At 47.1% G+C, this 19,340-nt stretch overlaps 1 protein-coding gene across 2 annotated transcripts in view; it reads right to left on the minus strand.

Moving 5' to 3' along the window:
• Positions 1-19,340, minus strand: part of EVI2A (ecotropic viral integration site 2A) — a 172,658-nt gene that overhangs the window by 6,802 nt on the left and 146,516 nt on the right. The window lies entirely within an intron of this gene.

Here is a 19,340-nt window from a genome sequence, read left to right on the forward strand (position 1 = left end):
TTTACACTCTGTAAAGAGAGGACGAGTGGCCTTTTCACACTCCAAGCAGGCACTTGCATAAACGGACTTCTTTGGCCAACATAAACACTTAAGCACAGGAGTCGTGTAGGTTCCTCTGAGCACCCTGAGAGGCCTGGTGCTGTTGTGGTCCCAGCTGGGCAGGGTGCCCCATGGCAGAATACGGCAGGAGGGCTCTCTTGCCAACGTGGGCTGTGAACCCCCCACTGGAACAAGTGGAAGAAAGGAAGTAGGGTGGAGAAGCTCAAGGGTGCAGAACATGTGCTTTGCCGCCCTAGGGCCATGTATGCCCTGTGCATTTAAAGTGCATGGCTTCCTGCAAAGAATTCTGGGAACTGCTTTTTTTTTTAAGGGTACAAGGAATTGTAGCTCTGTAGGAATCAACCTGTTATGTACTGAGTTGAATAGGATCCAAATTGCAGCAGTCTGATTGGTCCTAGAACAATAGGATTCAGAATGCAGCAGTCTGATTGGTCCGCAGGAGCCACCCAATCCAACTCCAGGTGGAAGTGGATCCGCAACCTGATTGGCCTACAGAAGAATCCCGGAACTAGCCAATCATGTGGGGCCCATTGTGTAAATAATGTATATAAAGCAGACATTTCGGGGGAACTTCCATTCTCCCTCACTACTACGAGCTGAATAAAGAGCATGAAATCCACACTCGACTCCGAGTATATTTCAAAACCACAGCTTGCAAGATTTATTTCTTTTGTGGAGGGAGACGTGTTTTACATGTAAGAGCTTCTCCCCTCCCAATAGGCCAAATTTCCTTAGGGGTAAGGGGTGGGGCTAAACACCTAAATAAAGGTAAAGGGTAAAGGGACCCTTGACAGTTAAGTACAGTCGTGACCAACTCTGGGGTTGCGGCGCTCATCTCACTTTATTGGTCGAGGGAGCTGGCGTACAGCTTCCAGGTCATGTGGCCAGCATGACTAAGCCGCTTCTGATGAACCAGAGCAGTGCACAGAAACGCCGTTTACCTTCCCGCTGGAGTGGTACCTATTTATCTACTTGCACTTGGCATGCTTTTGAACTGCTAGGTAGGCAGGAGCAGGGACAGGGCAACAGGAGCTCACTGGGATTCGAACCGCCAACCTTCTGATCAGCAAGTCCTAGGCTCTGTGGTTTAACCCACAGCGCCACCCGCATCCCTAAAAAATAGGCACCTAAATAGGCAGAGCCAAAACACACACCTTGCTTTCACACCCACTCCCCATCCTCAGGGGTGGCCAATGTTGTGCCTTCCAGATGTTGTTGACTGCAACTTCCATCATCTCTAGCAACCGGCCATCCTGGCTGGAGCTGATGGTGATTGTAATCCAACAACATTCAGAGCGGAGTCCTTAGGATCATAGAATTGCACAGTCGGAAGGGGTCCTGAGAACCATCTAATCCAGCTCCCTCCTTGATCTTGTTCCTCTCCCAGCTGCACTTGTTGTCCACTTTATCTGCCCTCCTCCTCTGGAACATTATATGGCTCCCAGCCATATAATTTGATCTGATCCAATGCTCAGCCGTAGAGCACCCGAAGCATTAAAGAGGGCTGTTGAGCATAGGCAGAGTGCTTTACCCGCAAGCGTTTAAAGACTAGGGGGTCAGGCTTCTGAGTCACAGGATGGCGCAACAGCTTAAAGCTCGCTGGTGGGTGTGTTTGCATTGATTTCTGTGTTCCACTGGGAACATTTGGCTTAATAAATAGCATTTGCCACAGAACAGGCCACAGTCCTCTTTGATAATGTGCCGAAAGAACAGGCTCGTGTGAGGAAGCGATGTGCTGACTAAACATTCTCTCTCTCCTCCCCCCCCCCCAATTTAGCATGAATGTCTACATCCCCACATTCTTCCCCTTGGCTCAAAGGGCCCAGATGGTGTTAGCTGGGAGGGGGCGGGAAAAGAGAAAGAGAGTGGCTTTGGGTCCTTGGACGAGGATTAGACAAAAGACAAACGCAGGCCTTTTGCAGACAGAACTGAGAGGAGGAGATGGCAAAGTGGGGAGCCTCTTCTCCTCACAGGGAAAGCCATTGTTCCCTTCAGAAGGAAAAAAAAGAGAGAGGGAGAGAGAGAGAGAGACTTTTAACACATGACTGCAACTTTTGAGTGTTGGCTTGGGGACAGTGGATGGAGAAACATTTCCATTCCTCACTCATAAGAACTCCTGGATGCCCAGCGAAGCTGAAGATTGGAAAATTCAGGATTGATAGAAAAGAAAGTGCAAGAGTTCACACTGTGCAATAGTTAAACGATAAAACTCACTCCCACGGGACGCAGCGGTGCCACCAATTTTAAAGGCTTTCAAAGAGGATTGGGGAAATTCATGGAGTCTTCCATAAAGGTCTGAGCAGTGCTATACATTAGGCCAAGCAGATAACGTATTTACCTTTTTAAAAATAAAATAAAAGGGAGGGGTGGAGACGGAGAAACAGTAAAAAGAAAGAAATTGAAGCACTGTGCAAGTCCCTGGGTCTAATGTTAGGCAGAATTTGGAACTGTGGCTCTTTAAAGTACATTCTTTCTGTCAAAGAATTCTGGGCACTTTAGTTTGCCCCTCACAGAGTTTACAATTCCCAGCAACTCTTAGCAAGCTACAGTGCCCAGAATTCTTTGTGCTACAAATGTACCTTAAAATTATACGGTGGTACCTCGGGTTACAGACACTTCAGGTTACAGATGCTTCAGGTTACAGACTCCACTAACCCAGAAATAGTGCCTCGGGTTAAGAACTTTGCTTCAGGATGAGAACAGAAATCACAGCATGGCAGCAAAGGGAGGCCCCATTAGCTAAAGTGGTACTTCAGGTTAATAATAGTTTCAGGTTAAGAACGGACCTCCAGAATGAATTAAGTTCTTAACCCGAGGTACCACTGTAGTGTGTCTGCAGCCAGGGCAAATCCACACTTAATGCACATTTAAAACATATTTCTCCCAAAGAATCCTGGGAACTGTAGTTTAAGGGTGCTGGAAATTGTAGCTCTGTGAGGGAGAAAGCACAGTTGAAACAAATCCACTTCTAGAAACAACAACGGGCTTTTTGCAGTTTGGAAAGTTACAGGGAAATGCATTGAAAAGTGCGGGGTGAGCAGTTGGCCCAACAAGAAGATGTGTAAATACCCCATAAGTAAATCAGTCTGAATGCTTTCTATACTATAGCTGCTCTATAAATAAATCAGAATAGCTGCTGAATAAAAACTGGGCATAGTCTCACCACTGTGTAAGCCTTGCACAAGCAAACAGGCTAAACACGGGCATAAACAGGTGATATGGAGATGCCCTAAATTGCTTGTTGTCTTGCAGAGCAGCTGCATTCGGGTTGAGTTGGATATCGCTGCTGAGATCTTGCGAAGTTTCTCCCTCCCAGTAATACATAATGTTCTTTGTGAAAAAGAAGGAAAGAAAGAAAGAAATCTATTTAGGAAATAACATGTGGCTTGAGTGCACTTTACGTGGAGCTTGGCAAAACACCCACGATACCTTTTAGCAGAAAGTTACCTTGTGGTGAAATCATAATATTTAACGTGCAATTACTCAACTTGATCTGTTTTAACACAGGTAACGGAAATGCTCCTTTGAGAAGCTTTAGAGCACCGGGATTTGGAGAGCTGGGGCGCTAATTGTTTTCAGAGGAAGAAAGCTTTTTATTATCGATGATTTCCCCTCAAAGGCTGCCTCCCACACACCTACAGAGTACCTTTTTTCGGTCTGTGGTACATAATACCATGAGACAGAGCAGCAGGTCTGGCGCCGTGAAGTGATTATATGGAGAAATTAGTTGTGAACGGAGATTTAATAATGGGATTTGAACCCAAACCTGCCTAGCCTAGCCGCTATGCCCTGGTGGGTCCCCAGCCTTATGCGTGAGACGGACAAATATATTTTCTTGGCTGCCTCTCCTGTGACTGTAACAGCAGCATTTTTATTTACTTTACCATGACAGTGGTATGCTAGAAAGCTGTGTTATGTCAAGTCAGGCCATTGGTGCATCTCACTTAGTACTGCCTGCACTGACTGGCAGCAGGTCTCCAGGGTTCCAGGCAAGGGCCTTATGTCCTCTGAAATGTGTTCATGGGAGTGGTGTTCTTGGATTGATTCTGTTTTATTACGTGTTTTGTGCTTTCATGTTGTATTTTTATGTCGTGAACCGCCCTCGGATCAACCTTAATCCGTTCCGGAAGTCCGTTCCAAAACCAAAGCATTCCAAAACCAAGGCTCGCTTTCCCATAGAAAGTAATGCAAAACGGATTACTCTGTTCCAGACTTTTAAAAACAACCTCTAAAACAGCAATTTAACATGTGTTTGTTACTGTCTAACGAGACCATTGATCCATAAAATGAAAGCAATAAACAATGTACTGCAGTCACACAATCAAATCAATCAGTGGCTGAACTGGGTTCCACACAGTCAAAACAAAAAGAGCCGCGAAAAGAAAAACGCAAAATAAATAGCAAAAACAGACAGACCTCAGCGTAACACTCGAAACGGAAGCGTAACACTCAAAACGGAGCACATTAAGCTTCCGAAAAAGGGTTCACAAACCGGAACACTTACTTCCGGGTTTGCAGTGTTTGCAGGTTCCAAGTTGTTCGAGTACCAAGGCGTTTGAGAACCAAGGTGCCACTGTATACACATCCCATAAATAAAAATAAAACGGGGCCACTGTCTTGACCCAGGAGCCAGCCTCTTCTTAGTCCCTTGTGTATACTCCCAGGCACAGAACAGGCGTTTTGGAGGATGAAGGGACACAGTCAGTTCGTTACTCCATCTGTTTTTGGAAGCACCAAAACCACCACAAAGGGCAGGGGGGAAAGCATGTTCTACTCGGCGTCTGTTCCCGCAGTCTGGATTTCATGCTCCATGTGCAATCTGGGCTTCCTTGGTACAGTACTGGGGGGAGAGAGACGCCTCATTAGAGCAAAATAGCTCATTTGCAGCCAACTAGACAGTCTACGTGGGCAGCAGTGCTTTAAAGCCTTTTGTTCGCTCAGGATGGGGCGTGAGTAACTGGGATGGTCACATGGAGTTCCCCGCCACCATCTCCCCCTTCCTCCTCCTCCCCACCCATTCTGCAAAAAGTTCTAGACAACGTTTCAAGAAACAGCTGCCATGCAGTCGCAGAGACTTTTGAACTTGTATTTGTTTGGAACATTTATACCCTGCTCTTCAGCCAGGAAAGGCTACCGCAGCACCTCACGCAGAGCCATAAAAGCTCAGTCTCTGCCCCTCGGGCTTTCAATAAAGAAGGGCAGGGAACAAAAGGGAAACGGGGCGAGGAAGGAAGAGAAGAGATGGGGGGAAAGGCAAACTCAGACACCACATGATGGATGTGGTACTCTTGAGGCATGCACGAGATCTCCCGGAAGCTGCAGGAAAAATGGGAGCTGTGCACTTCTATTTGGAATAATCTGCAGATTTTTGGCTTTTGTTGTTGTTGTTGTTGTTGATGTTGTTTAGTCGTGTCCGACTCTTCGTGACCCCATGGATCAGAGCACGCCAGGCACTCCTGTCTTCCAATGCCTCCCGCAGTTTGGTCAAACTCATGCTGGTATCTTCAAGAACACTGTCCAACCATCTCGTTCTCTGTCCTCCCCTTCTCCTTGTGCCCTCCATCTTTCCCAGCATCAGGGTCTTTTCCAGGGAGTCTTCTCTTCTCATGAGGTGGCCAGAGTATTGGAGTCTCAGCTTCAGGATCTGTCCTTCCAGTGATGGAGAGGTTTGATCTTCTTGCAGTCCATGGGACTCTCAAGAGTCTCCTCCAGCACCATAATTCAAAAGCATCAATACTTCGGCAATCAGCCTTCCTTATGGTCCAGCTCTCACTTCCATACATCACTACTGGGAAAACCGTAGCTTTTACTATACGGACCTTATTTTTATTTTTAACTTTGCCTTCCTCTAAACCAGATGTGGCCTGACTCCGGTTCCCATCATCTGTGACCACTGCCCATGCTGACTGGAAGTGATGGGAACATCTTGAGGGCCACAGGGTTTGCCTTCCTGGTTCTAAAGTGGTGTACTTGGTAGTTTGGAAATAATACTGTTACAGAAGTTGGGTGCCACCGCCACTCTCTGCTGAGCGGTAGCAAGATTGCAAGGGGTTCTGGGTGGCGGGCAGTGAAAATTTTCATAGGGGAACAGTTAGGGTTAGAGGCGCCAGTTTCCAAGGGTGATTGGGGGAGCCAACATTGTGATGTCCCTCCCTAACCCATCACCTTGGCCATCCTCTGCCCAAGGATTCCTCTGTGATGGGCCCTCAACACTTTTTGTCATGTTAACATCTCTTTCCCAGGTGAGGTCCTGGCTTTGAAAGGAAGCTTAGCCAGTATTTTTACGCTGGCCTGCAATCTTCTCTTTAACATATTCCAAATAAGGGAGGGAGGAAGGAAGGAAGGAAGGAAGGAAGGAAGGAAGGAAGGAAGGAAGGAAGGAAGGAAGGGAGAAAGGAAGATGTATTACAGGAAGACTGTGAGGGGAGAGACTTCATCAGGCAAGGCCTCCTTCCACCTGCCTTGCCCCACCCCCTGGCCCTGGGTCTCCTCATAAGGAAGCTGTTCCTGGAGGAAGAACTGTGAGGGGAGAGACTCCATCACACAAGGCCTCCTTCCACCTGCTTCTCATTTTGTATTGTATTACGTTGTGCACTGTGGTTTGCTGTTGTTTTATTGACTGGAGTTTAGAAATTACTTATTGTAACTGTTGAGTGGATTTCTGTTTAATTTTGAAATGCTGATATTTAATATTATTCTATATTGTTTTAATGAATGTTGAATGTTATTTTATTTGCATATTGTATATTGTATTATGCGTATTGTCTTATATATATGATGTTAGCCGCTCTGAGCCTGGCTTTGGCTGGGGAGAGCGGGATACAAATAAAATTTATTTATTTATTAAACAAGATTCCATACAAAAATGTGTTAATTAGGTTAAATTTGCACTACAATGAGGATTGGTGGATTTTGTTTCTTTGTTTGTTAGTTTAAGTACAAACTGGTGTGAAACACGGAGAACTGAACTTAAGACTGGACAAATGAGAATCTCAAATGGATTTGCCTGTCTCTACAGACTGTCACAAGTTGACAATGCATTAAATGGTCATTTAATACCGACTCTTCCCACCCACCCAAAAAAGGAGGTTTGGATGACGAGGATTACAATTGGCATTTCTTCCCAGTGTCCCCTTTAAGTGTACACAGTAGCTAAACTTTGCTGAAGTTTAAAGACTAAGTGTTCACCTAGGATTAAGAGGTCAGCTCCCCTGCCGTGCTTAAGCCACTTACAAGGGCCATGAACTTGCAGGTTAAAAAAGGCACATTGGACAGACTGGAAGGTAGAAAGTGAGGAGATGATGAAAGGAAATAGATGCCTCTGGGGTCAGCCTAAGAGAAGCGTAACCTCCCTGCTTTCAGCTTCAGTATCCTTGTGGAGAGAGGAAAGTACTTGCATCAATGCTGTAAAAGACAGAGCTTTCCCCTTGCATTATTTTCAAGTTCTGTTATCAGTTTCACTTGTGCAGCAAAAAGCTAGATATACTGAAAATCTCGTGGCGATGTACACACTGAAGCACTAGAAAGGAAGACGACACACAGGTTTCCAGTCAAGAGTCTCACGATCTACCGACTGAGCTATTGTAGCAGCTCCTGCAGCTCTCTGCTAAAACGCTGCGACGTTTCATGCATCAGATGGTGGGCTCTGCTTCGTTAGAGGTTTTTAAACAGAGGTTGGATGGGCACCTGCCAATAATTATTTAGCTGCCATTCTTGCAGTGCCCCAGGGGGGTTGGGCTAGATGACCCTTGGAGTCCCTTCCTGTCCCGCAGTTCTGTGACTTGATGAAACATTCCACAGTTGGTTTTGTGTGGTTGTTGTGCAGGTGTGCATGGTCATCTTTCAAAATGTGCACATTATCCAAATTTTGCAGTTCTCAAACCCATTTTTGTGCATGCACCAGGGGAAAGTCTTCCTATAAAAGTGAACAGTAACGAACATAACGCAATCATGAAATCGCTTTGCAAAAATGGGTCTGTTAGGCAAGACCACAGAGTAGATGTTAGAATGTCAGACAAGGGCCTGGGAGAAGAGTTCCAGTCCTCACTCTGCCCTGAAGTTCTCAACTGGGTGACCTTGGACCAGTCACGCTGCCTGCCAGCCTCACAGGGTTGTTGTGGGGGTTAAGCGAGTGGAGGACGACCGTGTACGTGCCTTGTTGAGATCCTTGGAGGAAAAGGTGGAGACATATATGCAGATAAATACTAAAAAAAAATTGCACCAAAATGCTGTTACATTTTCATGAGAGCCAGTGTGGTGTAGTGGTTAAGAGCGGTAGACTCGTAATCTGGTGAACCGGGTTCGCGTCTCCGCTCCTCCACATGCAGCTACTGGGTGACCTTGGGCTAGTCGCACTTCTCTGAAGTCTCTCAGCCCCACTCACCTCACAGAGTGTTTGTTGTGGGGGAGGAAAGGAAAGGAGAATGTTAGCCACTTTGAGACTCCTTAGTGTAGTGATAAAGCGGGATATCAAATCCAAACTTTTCTTCTTCTTCTTCATGAGGACTTAAAAATAATAATACTGCAAGCTGGTGTGGAAATGTGGAGAGAAGACCTTAAGAGTGGAACAATGGGAAAGTGAGAGAAAGCAAAATTGGCATCCCGAGCTGAACTGAACTGCCATCATCCCTGACTGTTGGGCCAAGCTGGGGATGGCGAGAGTCTGTTCCCCAACCCTCGTCTGGGGCGGAACACCCAAAAGCCACCTTTCCAAGAAAGCTAACCAGGTGCTAGAGTTTCCCCTTTAACAAGGTGACAAGTTTATATTTCCTTTTCAATCTGCTGCAGATTTTGTTGTGTCTCCCACTCCTGCTGCTGCTCCCTGATTTCCTTCTGGAATTAATTACAGTGCTTTGGGGTTGGGGGAGAAGAGTGCATTGTCCGTCCCCTTCACGGCATGCTAGATTTTTTTTTTCCCATGGGAAAGTTGAAAGTAGGATAAAACCTTTAAGGCTGAGCGACATTAAAAAACAACAGAAGATTCCACGGGATAAATTTCGATTATGCTGCAGCCGGCCTGGGCGGTTTTACCCGGAGGGCCTGCTCAGCCAGGCATTCCACAACCTTTTTTAGACATAATGGTCAGCAGGTTTTTTCTTCTCTGGAGGGGGCTGTTGCTGCTGAAGGGAAGAAAGGTTTGTTCTTGTTCAAGCAAGGAGGGAGCCAGCCGGCTGAAGGCAACCCTGGTGGGGAAAGTGGGCCTGAAATGCAGCCCTGGCTTGGCCTGATGACCTGATGACCTGGCGCCATGCCATAAACCGCAGGCCAGTTTTGGCTCCTTTCCCGGACCAATCTCCTTGAGTTGGAGCTCCCGCTTCTGCCGGCGACAATGCAAAGCCTGTCATGAGAACAGAAGGAGAGCTCTGCAGGATGAGGCCAAAGGCCCATCTAGTCCAGCCCTCTGTGGTCAACCAGACGTCCATGTGAAACTCACAAGTGGGACATGGGAGCGACAACCAAATATCCGCTTATGGTTCAGCTGGTACAGAGCCACCGACAGCACAAGGGGCAAAGACATTTGAGGGCTTGATCTCACCCACCTCAGCCCTGAGAACAGAATTGTAGAGTTGGAAGGGACCCCAAGAGTCATCTAGTCCAACCCCCGCAATCCTGCCCACAGCCGTCCCTGGGAGGGTTCGAATCATCGACCTTCTAATTAGGAGCCTGATCCCTCCTGTTGCTCCTTCTCTTCCACAACCATTTCTGTTCCTCTTGCCCATTCACATGTGCCTCCAATTTCTCCTGCTGTCCCTCTTCTCCTGGCATTTCTGCAGACACCGATTCCTCTTGCTCATGCAGGCAGACCTCTTTCATCTCCTCTGCACCTTCTGGCACACAGGGAGTGAAGAGATCTCAAAGCAGCAGCTTTTCATCTCCATCCTTTGGTTTGTTTTCCTCTGAGGCACGTTCCTCATGCGCCCTGTCTTCCACAGTAGGCTCCCAGGGAGAGGGGAAATCAATTGGCAGCAGCTCCTCAGTGCTTTTAGGAAACCCGCATTCCCCTCCCAGAGCTACAGTTTCTTTAGCGAAAGAACAATCAGTCCCTTTTCACAGGGAACTCTGGGAATTATAGCTCTGGAAGGAGAATAAGGATCTTCTAGCAGTGGTCTAAACTACAGAGCCTAGGGCTTGCCGATCAGAAGGTCGGCGATTTGAATCCCCGTGACGGGGTGAGCTCCCATTGCTCGGTTCCAGCTCCTGCCAACCTAGCAGTTCGAAAGCACATCAAAGTGCAAGTAGATAAAAAGGAACCATTCCGGTGGGAAGGTAAACGGCATTTCCGTGTGCTTAGTCATGCTGGCCACATGACCTGGAAGCTGTACGCCGGCTCCCTCAGCCAATAAAACGAGATGAACGCCGCAACCCCAAAATTGTCCACGACTGGACCTAATGGTCAGGGGCCCCTTTACCCAGCAATACCCTTAACAAACTACGACTCACCCTACTGGCCCAGGTTTAGCCTTTCCATAAAATATGCAAAACAATTTGTACAAAATATTTGATTATGCTATTGGCAATGGCAGCCAGACTAGAAGTTGTGCACCATTGGAGATCGTCTCATACCATTTTTCCTCCGGCAGGATGATAGAACAAGGTTTGACAAGTGGCAGTGGTTGAGAAACTTATAGAACGTAGCAGACAAATTGGGGGACTTAAATGTAAGCCATACTTTTCAGTCACATTTACGGAATTTGTCTTACGTCCACAAGGAGCCTCCCTCCCTCCTGAATCCCATCGTCCTTTGTGATCTGACATTTTTCCCAAACACGTTTGTCCTTTAGAATGAGCTTCTTAAACGCTCAGGTTCTAAGTCACTACCTAAACATCATTACTTGCCTCTTCCCTAAGGTGACACTCCCTCCCTGATTCTTAGAATCATAGAACCATGGAATTGTACAGTTGGAAGGAACCACCGGGGCAGGGGAGAGCCAGTGTGGTGTAGTGGTTAAGAGCGGTAGTCTCGTAATCTGGGGAACCGGGTTCGCGTCTCCGCTCCTCCACATGCAGCTGCTGGGTGACCTTGGGCCAGTCACACTTCTCTGACATCTCTCAGCCCCACTCACCTCACAGAGTGTTTGCTGTGGGGGAGGAAGGGAGAGGAGAATGTTAGCTGCTTTGAGACTCCTTAAAGGGAGTGAAAGGCGGGATATCATATCCAAATTCTTCTTCTTCTTCTTCTTCTTCTTCTTCTTCTTCTTCTTCTTCTTCTTCTTCTTCTTCTTCTTCTTCATCTAGTCCAATCCCCTGCAATGCAGATTTTTTTGCCAAACGTGAGGCTCAAACCCAGGACCCTGAGATTGAGTCTCATGGTTTACTGACTGAAATCTTTCCTTATCATGCCTAGCAAGAAAAAGAAGCAGGCAACCTTCATTTATCCGTAGTTATTATTTTGCTCCATACTATTTAATTTCAATGGTGTAATGTTGGAAAGTGTCAATCACTTCTCCTACCTGGGCAGTTATCTTTCCACAAGGGCTGACACAGATGCCGAAATCCTGCATCGCCTGAGCTCTGCAAGTGCAACTTTATCCCAATGGAAGTGCAAGATATTTGAGGACCAGGACATTCGCAGGGAAACCAAAATACTTGTTTACAAAGCTATTGTACTACCAACCTTTTTGTATGCTTGTGAAACAGGAGCACTTATAAACGCCATCTCCAAGTCTTCGAAAGATTCCATCAACGGTGTCTCCAAAAAGTTTTACACATCACTGGGAAGACAAGTACCAGAGTACTGGAAGAAGCAAAGATCACCAGTGTCGAAACAATGATTCTTCAACATCAACTTTGTTGGACTGATCGTGTTATGCAGATGCCTGATTATCGTCTTCCAAAGCGACTACACTATTCCAAACTTAAAAATGGAAAGCGTAATGCTGGTGGTCAACAAAAGAGGTTCAAAGACTCTCTCAAGGCAAATCTGAAAAAATGTAGTATAAACACCGACAATTGGGAAACTGAAGACGCTCAAACTCAGGATGAAAGGGAGAAATGAGCTAAGAGGAAGGCACGCTTGGCAAACCCTCACCATGATCAACTCCCATCCAGAAACCTATGTCCCCACTGTGGAAGGACATGTAGATCCAGAATTGGCCTCTACAGTACAGTCATTTACAGACTCACAGTTAAAACAATGTTCATGGAACATCTTACTCGGTTGCAAGTGATCACCAAAGAAGAATAAGAATATTTTGTTCCATCCTGTTTAATATCCTCAAAAAAATTCTCAGTAAAAATTAAATAACAAAACAAACTATAACTCCCAGAACTCTTTGGGGGAAGCTGTTCCTGTTTAAAATGGTATCACGGTGCTTTGCAGGGTCTCCAGCTGTTTTTGGACTACAACTCCCATCATCCCTAGCTAGCAGGACTAGTGATCAGGGGTGATGGGAACTGTAGTCCAAAAACAGCTGGAGACCCAAGTCTGGAAAACCCTGATTTTTATGATTGCAGTCAGGTTGCAAGGCAGCCTTTGCTGACCTGTTTCGGAGGGTGGCTTCCCACCAGCCCCAGCCAGGGGTTGTTGTTCTAAACATCTGGAAGGCACCAGCCTTGTGAGGGTTGCTTGTAGGGCTAGATTGCACCTGGAAAGAAGTTCATTCTGATCCTCTGGCACCACCTACAGGCGGTAATTTTTGGCAGAAGAGTCTTCATGAAGAGGAGAGGCGGAACAGACACCCTTCTCTTGATAGCTTCGGGGCAGCCATTCCAGAGGCAGAGCTGTGTCACTGCCGGGACAGGAAATGAGCTACTGTGTTCACTGAGAGGCAGCTCACAGCGAAACAGAAATCGGAGACAATGGCCGGAAATGGGGGTGGAAGGGGGTGGGTCAATCTTGAAAGGAGGGCCCTTGCTATTGTCATCAGAGACCTGTTTCGAGCAAAGCAGGTCACATCATCCACTGTGCTTGCATACCCTCCAACATTCCTCAGGTGAAAATAGGGACATTTGTCACACACACCCCATAGACTCTCCTTGACCTCCCATAACTCCCCCCTGAAGCATTTCCTATCAGAAGAAGGGCACGTGCCACTGCTACTATACCAGCGGGACACAGCAAACACGCCCTCCACCATCCGGGGAAAACCCAACAGTTCCAAGTTTAGTTTGTTGTTTGGTAGCTTTACAAAAAAACCACACACACCAATAAATACATTTGAGAAAGGGGCAAGATTAGACACAGACTTCAGGGTGATTTTTTAAAATCAAGACTCCTTTATTTTTATTTTTCAAATAAAGTTTTATTAAAACTTTTTGCATCACAATTCAAATAATAATAATAATAATAATACAGTGGTACCTCGGGTTAAGTACTTAATCCGTTCCAGAGGTCCGTTCTTAACCTGAAACTGTTCTTAACCTGAAGCACCACTTTAGCTAATAGGGCCTCCTGCTGCTACAGCGCCGCCGAAGCACAATTTCTGTTCTTATCCTGAAGCAAAGTTCTTAACCTGAAGCACTATTTCTGGGTTAGCAGAGTCTGTAACCTGAAGCGTAGGTAACCTGAAGCGTATGCAACCTGAGGTACCACTGTAATAATAATAATAATAATAATAAACTAAAAAGAAAAGAAGAAAAGTGCTAAAATAAAACAGAGTCCTCTGCTGCAATTATAGCCTAGGTTTTACAGAGGGATGGGTTACAGGTATACGGGTGCATTGCATACAGAGAAGGATGTACCCTCCCATCTCTCACCTGAGAGCATTTGCCTCTTCTGCCAGCCTCTCACCCTGAGAGATCTCCACTTCCCTGCCTCGCACACAGGGTCTTTTTAAACAAGACGCCTTGCCCTCTGCTCTGCTCCCCCTTCCTTCCCACCCAGGTTGGCCTTGCCCTCTGCCTGCCCCTCAGAGCTGGCGCCTTACACAGGGCTGGGCCTTAGTGGACAAGTGCTGGCTCATCCTCATCCCCGAGTTTGGCAGCAGCAGCAGCGCTGGCAGGGGGGAAAGGGACATTGCGGGATCAAGTCAGAAGCCCCGGATGGCTTTGGTAATTCCAGGACTGTCCTTGGAAAATAAGGATACTTTGAGGTTACATGTTTGGGTCTTCTTCCGGTGGACCTCCTGAAAGATAAATGTTGCAAGGCTGCGTTGCAATCATTAAACGCCAAACATCAGTGGTTCTTCACCCCTCCACCTCCCCCCCAAACTACCCAGATATAGAGCTGGTGTGGGGCAATGGTTAGAGTGTTGCACCAGAACCGGGGAGACCAGGGTTCAAATCTCTACTTGGCCAGGAAGCTCAGTGTGTGTCCACTGCCCCTCGGCCTAACCTGCCACATAGTGGGGGTTAAATAAGGAGAATCCACCTCCCTTCTTATCCTTCTTCCTCTCCAGGATCCAATGAGGCAAGATGCCAGCCCACCCATGAGGCAAGGTGAGTTTAACCGCCTCAGGTGGCAGGATATACTGGAGCAGCAGATCCCAATGTCAACCTCTCACACACATACCCCACTCCCTGTTCCTGAGGCAAATCTTCCCTCACCCTTTCTTCCATGGCACAATTTGGGGGTCCACTTCAAAATGTCTTGGGCTGGCCCTGACTGGGTGTCAAAAGTCAGCCTAGGGCCTGAAAGCACTGAGTACCTGCCGCCTGCAATTCAGGGGCTTGCCACATAGGGGAGCATGCATATCGATGCCTGGGCACACTCAGACACAATGATCTTGTGGCGATTTTCTGCTGTCGCAGTATTTCTAAATACATTATTACACCAATTATTTCACCAATTAGTATTACATACTAAGGACAGAGCCAGTGTGATGTAGTGGTTAGAGCAGCCTTTCTCAATCTTGGGTCCCCAGATTTGGCTGGACTACAAATCCCATCATCCCTGGCTGTTGGGACTTTTCAATAGGGATGATGGGAGTTGTAGTCCAACAACGTTGGGCAATCCAAAATTGAGAAAGGCTGGGCTAGAGTGTTAGACTAGGACCTGGGAGACCACTGGGTTCAAATTTCTGCTGGGCTGTGAAACTCCCAGGTAGCTTGGGCCAGTCACAGCCTCTCAGTTGAATCTTCCTCACAGGGCTTTTGTGAGATTGGAGAGAACCACCTTGAGTTCCTTGGATGAAAGAGGGGTCTCCTAACAACTCTCAGAGCCCTTAACAAACTTCAGGTCCCAGGATTATTTAGACGGAAGACACAGCTGATTAAAGGGGCAGTGCAGATGGGGCTCTGGCAACTTGAGCAGCAGCAATAATAGTTTCGGTAGCTGGAATCAGGGCCCCTCCTTTGCCAGCCTGCTGGGAACAGGCCAGCAAAGCGGGGAACAGGTCTTGAAGGACTTGCGGCTGGGACCAATGGGAGTTGGAGTCCAGCAATACCCGGAGGTCCACAGATGGTCCCAATCCCTGTCCTGGTCATAATACTAAGCCAAACCTTAGCTTAGTTCTAGGTAGCACAGTAGCAGCAGCAGGGCTGAGGAAAGCACCTGCATGGTTTGCTCACTTGCACTAAGCCATTTTTTTTTTTACTTAGCACAGGTGTGGGAAACCCGATGTTGCTGAACTTCAACTCCCATTGGCCATGCTTGCTGCAGTTGAAGAGAACTGTAGTTCGGAAACATCTGGAAGGCCCAATGGTCCCCCACACCTGGCTTATCGTTATGGGATGCCTGGGCCTTTGTAAATAACAAACTGCTACGATTATACTTTCTTTGCCAAGTAGCTTCAGGTAATATTTTGTCAACATAGGTTTACCTTTTTATGAAGAGGGGAAGGCTCTACCCAACCAATGGTTGCACAACACACAGTTGTGGTTTTGATTGAGTAACTTCCAGTGGTGAATTTAGCAACAGCAAACCCACAGGGGGAGGGAGGATAATTTGCACATAGATGGGTTGTGTTGTTTTCCTGCTTTCGCTTCCCTCAGTCCCACTAACAAGCTAACCACAAATTGACAAAAACATCCTGGGTTTTATTTTTGTTGGTTTATTTCGATCTCCCCCGGAAGTGTCCCAAATCTTCTCCAGTTGGGACACAGCCCCTTTCTCTGCTCCACAGTTGGAGGCAGCAACACTGAATACCGGTCGCTGCGAACCACAGGACAGGAGAGTCTCTCATGCTCAGATCCTGCTTATAGGTTTCTCACAAGCACTTTGTTGGCTATTGTGAGACCCAGATGCTGGACTATAGATGGGCCACTGGCCTGATCTAATGGCCTCACCTTGTTGTTGTTTTTGGCACATTATTAAAACTGTGGAATTAGCTGCCACAAGACACAGTGACGGCAGCCGATTTGGGTGGCTTTAAAAGAGCATTCGACAAACTCACAGAGGCTCTTCTCATGCCCCTACATGTTCTCATAGGGTGGCTCAGACACCATAACCCACCAAACTCGGCCTGTCCTCTGACAGCTGCCTTGCTTGCCTTCATCTAGGCCAGAGGGTGGCCCTACCTGGGTCAGTTTCCTTCTTTTCCCAAGTCTTGGCATTCCCCTCGCAGACCTCAGCAGGGAGGAAGAAGATAGGGGGCAAACCAGAGTTCATAGAATCATAGGAAGGGACCCGAGGGTCATCTAGTCCAACCCCCTGCAATGTGGGAATCGAACCCACGACCCTGAGATCAAGAGTCTCATGCTCGACCTCCTGAGCTGTTCCAAGAGTTAATTGGCTCCTCTTGTCATGGGAGAAGTAGGAATCTGTTAATAACGCCAATATGGTATTCTGCTCATGAGAAACTAACGCAGGCTAAGGCTTTCAGCGACGCATTGATCTGTTGTGAGGCGAGGGGGAAATATCTGCCCTCTTTAAAAAAATGCCCCCAAACTTCCTTAGTTGTTCCCAGATTTCAAACTTCACACCAGGATTTCAAAATGGCCTCCGTTATCACCACTTACATTCCAGTGGTTAGACAAGGCCAGCCTTGCTGATAACATTTCCATGGCCTCTCAGTGAGGTCCTGATTACTTATCTAAAGGTAAATGTAAATGAGCCCGCCAGTCTGGGAGGTATAGGAAGACTGTCTAATTAAACCCACTGTCAAAACTATCTGCTGACGGGGTCTGCAGGGATTTAACCAGGATTCATGAGTGCAGGCTAGGGCCTGGTATAGTAAGCTAGCAACCAGCAACCTTTGGCTTCTCTCCAATTTCCCATTTTTGCTATTCTCTACAGCTTCACCGAAATTAAAAATTGGCGTGTGCGAGCTTGCTTTTTTCCTCCTCTCTCCCAGCACGTTTTCCTTTTGTGTCATGTCTCTTAGATTATGAGCTTGAGGGCACAGCAGGAAAGAGCAGGAAAGGAGGGGACATTAAACACGATGTCCCCAGATGCTCCTTTGCTAACTCCTTGTCATTCCTTTCAGAGCTGAATCAGATTTTATTTTCTCCCTCCTGATTTTTCATTTTATTCCTTTTTTATTGCATGTTTCCGCGCACTTTGCCGATGGTAAAAATAACCCCACATTTGGAACATGGGTTTTGGCTAAGCTCAAAGGCACTCCCAGGACCACTCAGCACTGCAGAGAGCAAACAAACTAAAAGCCTGGCATATATTTTGCAGACTTAGCAATGCAGAGCCACTCCATGCAGAAACACACACAGGCAATTTCCACTCCGATCCGAATACACCAGCCGCTTCAGTCCAGTCCTCTGAGCAAAGCAAGATAAAAGCCCAACATCTCCAAGGACAGCCTGAATTCTTCTTTGAGCTAGTTAACTCAGCTTCTTCAGAGTCTATTGTACTGGCATAGTGGGTTGCAATTGTTGCTCCAATAATAAATAATAATAATCAGTGCTTTTTTTCTGGGGGCACTCAAGGGTCCGTAGTACAGGCACCTCTTTTCTAAAAAGCGCTGGTAAGAGTCTAGGCCAGCCTTTCTCAACCTTGGGTACCAAGATTTTGTTGAACTACAATTCCCATCACCCCTAGCTAGCAAGGCCAGAGCTGAGGGATGATGGGAGATGTCCAACAACATCTGGGGACCCAAGGTTGAGAAAGGCTGGTCTAGGCCTTTTCCCCCAGGAGTCTATTCCATAGCTCTACCCTTGGGAAGTGAATTGGAGGGTGGGGGCAACTCAGTTCTTCCCAGCAGGCTTTCTATTGCATTTCAGCCTTCAGCAACCTGGTGCCCTCATGTTCTGGACTACAACTGCCATCATGCCCTAGTGCACATGCTCTTGCAGTGTGCTACTTGCCAACATGCTGCAGCCCTTCTTGCCTTACGCCATCTTAGGGTCCTGCTCACTTCCTATTGACAGCAAAGCTAGTTCCCCAGGCATTTGGGCACTGGCAAACCTGATAAGCCTTGTGACCTTGTCACTCTCCCAGCACAAATGCAAAACTGGCTGTGGGCTAGTGCCCCCCACCCAGCCATTGCCTCTGAATCCAGTGTCTAGCTCCCAAATTAATTGCTTCATTAAACTTAACACCAGCTGCTTCGTAATGGGCACTGCGCCCCATGCATTTTGGAGGGAGTTTTGCAAGTAGGCCAGCTCATTGCAGTGTTTATAATCATTATTTTGACTGCTTGTACAGTACTGCAACAGCTTCCAGCCACTGTTCTCAAGAAACTCGAGCAGTTGGGTCTCTTGACAGCTGGCAGGGATGCAAAGGGATTGAAATCTACCTCTACCTCCTCCCCGCCCCCCAAGCAAAGGATTGTTTTCACCCTGGCACTCAGGCTGCCATGGTTCTCCCTTCAGCGCGATTCGTGCTTCACAGCTCTGAAGTTCCCGTTTTGCAGCCAGTTCCTGTTAACCGGATGCAGCTGCTTCATCTCCGCTTCCACGAGAATAAAGGGAAGTAACAGGCAGATTGCAGAGACAATCCCAAGAGCTGGGCTCAAAGGCCTTCCTAGAAATCGCGGCACCCTCCCAGCTCACCACCAATCTATTATACAGAACTTTGCCGAGATCATACTTTGAATAATTTTGTGTTGTATTCCATTGCTTCAACTAAAATGGCAGTGCAGAACCGGAAAAGGTGCCCGAAATGATAAAAGAGTTGGAGCTAAACATTTAGAAAGGCAAGTAAACTGAGACAGGATTATGGGGTGGTGAAATGGGGATATAGTGAGATGCTTTTCTTCCTTGCCAATACCTCTAGAATTTGGGGAGATCCAGTGACCCAGAGTGTTAGGAAGATTCATGCGACAAAAGAAATTCATGTCTACTAGCCATGATGCCGACTGTCTCGCCAGAGTGCTGCATGCTCTAGTTATCTCCTGCTTGGACTACTGCAATGCGCTCTACGTGGGGCTACCTTTGAAGGTGACCCGGAAACTACAACTAACCCAGAATGTGGCAGCTAGACTGTTGACTGGGGGCAGCCGCCAAGACCA

This window comes from Podarcis melisellensis (assembly GCF_964234715.1).
Source record: "Podarcis melisellensis genome assembly, chromosome: 15".
Lineage (NCBI taxonomy): Eukaryota > Metazoa > Chordata > Lepidosauria > Squamata > Lacertidae > Podarcis > Podarcis melisellensis.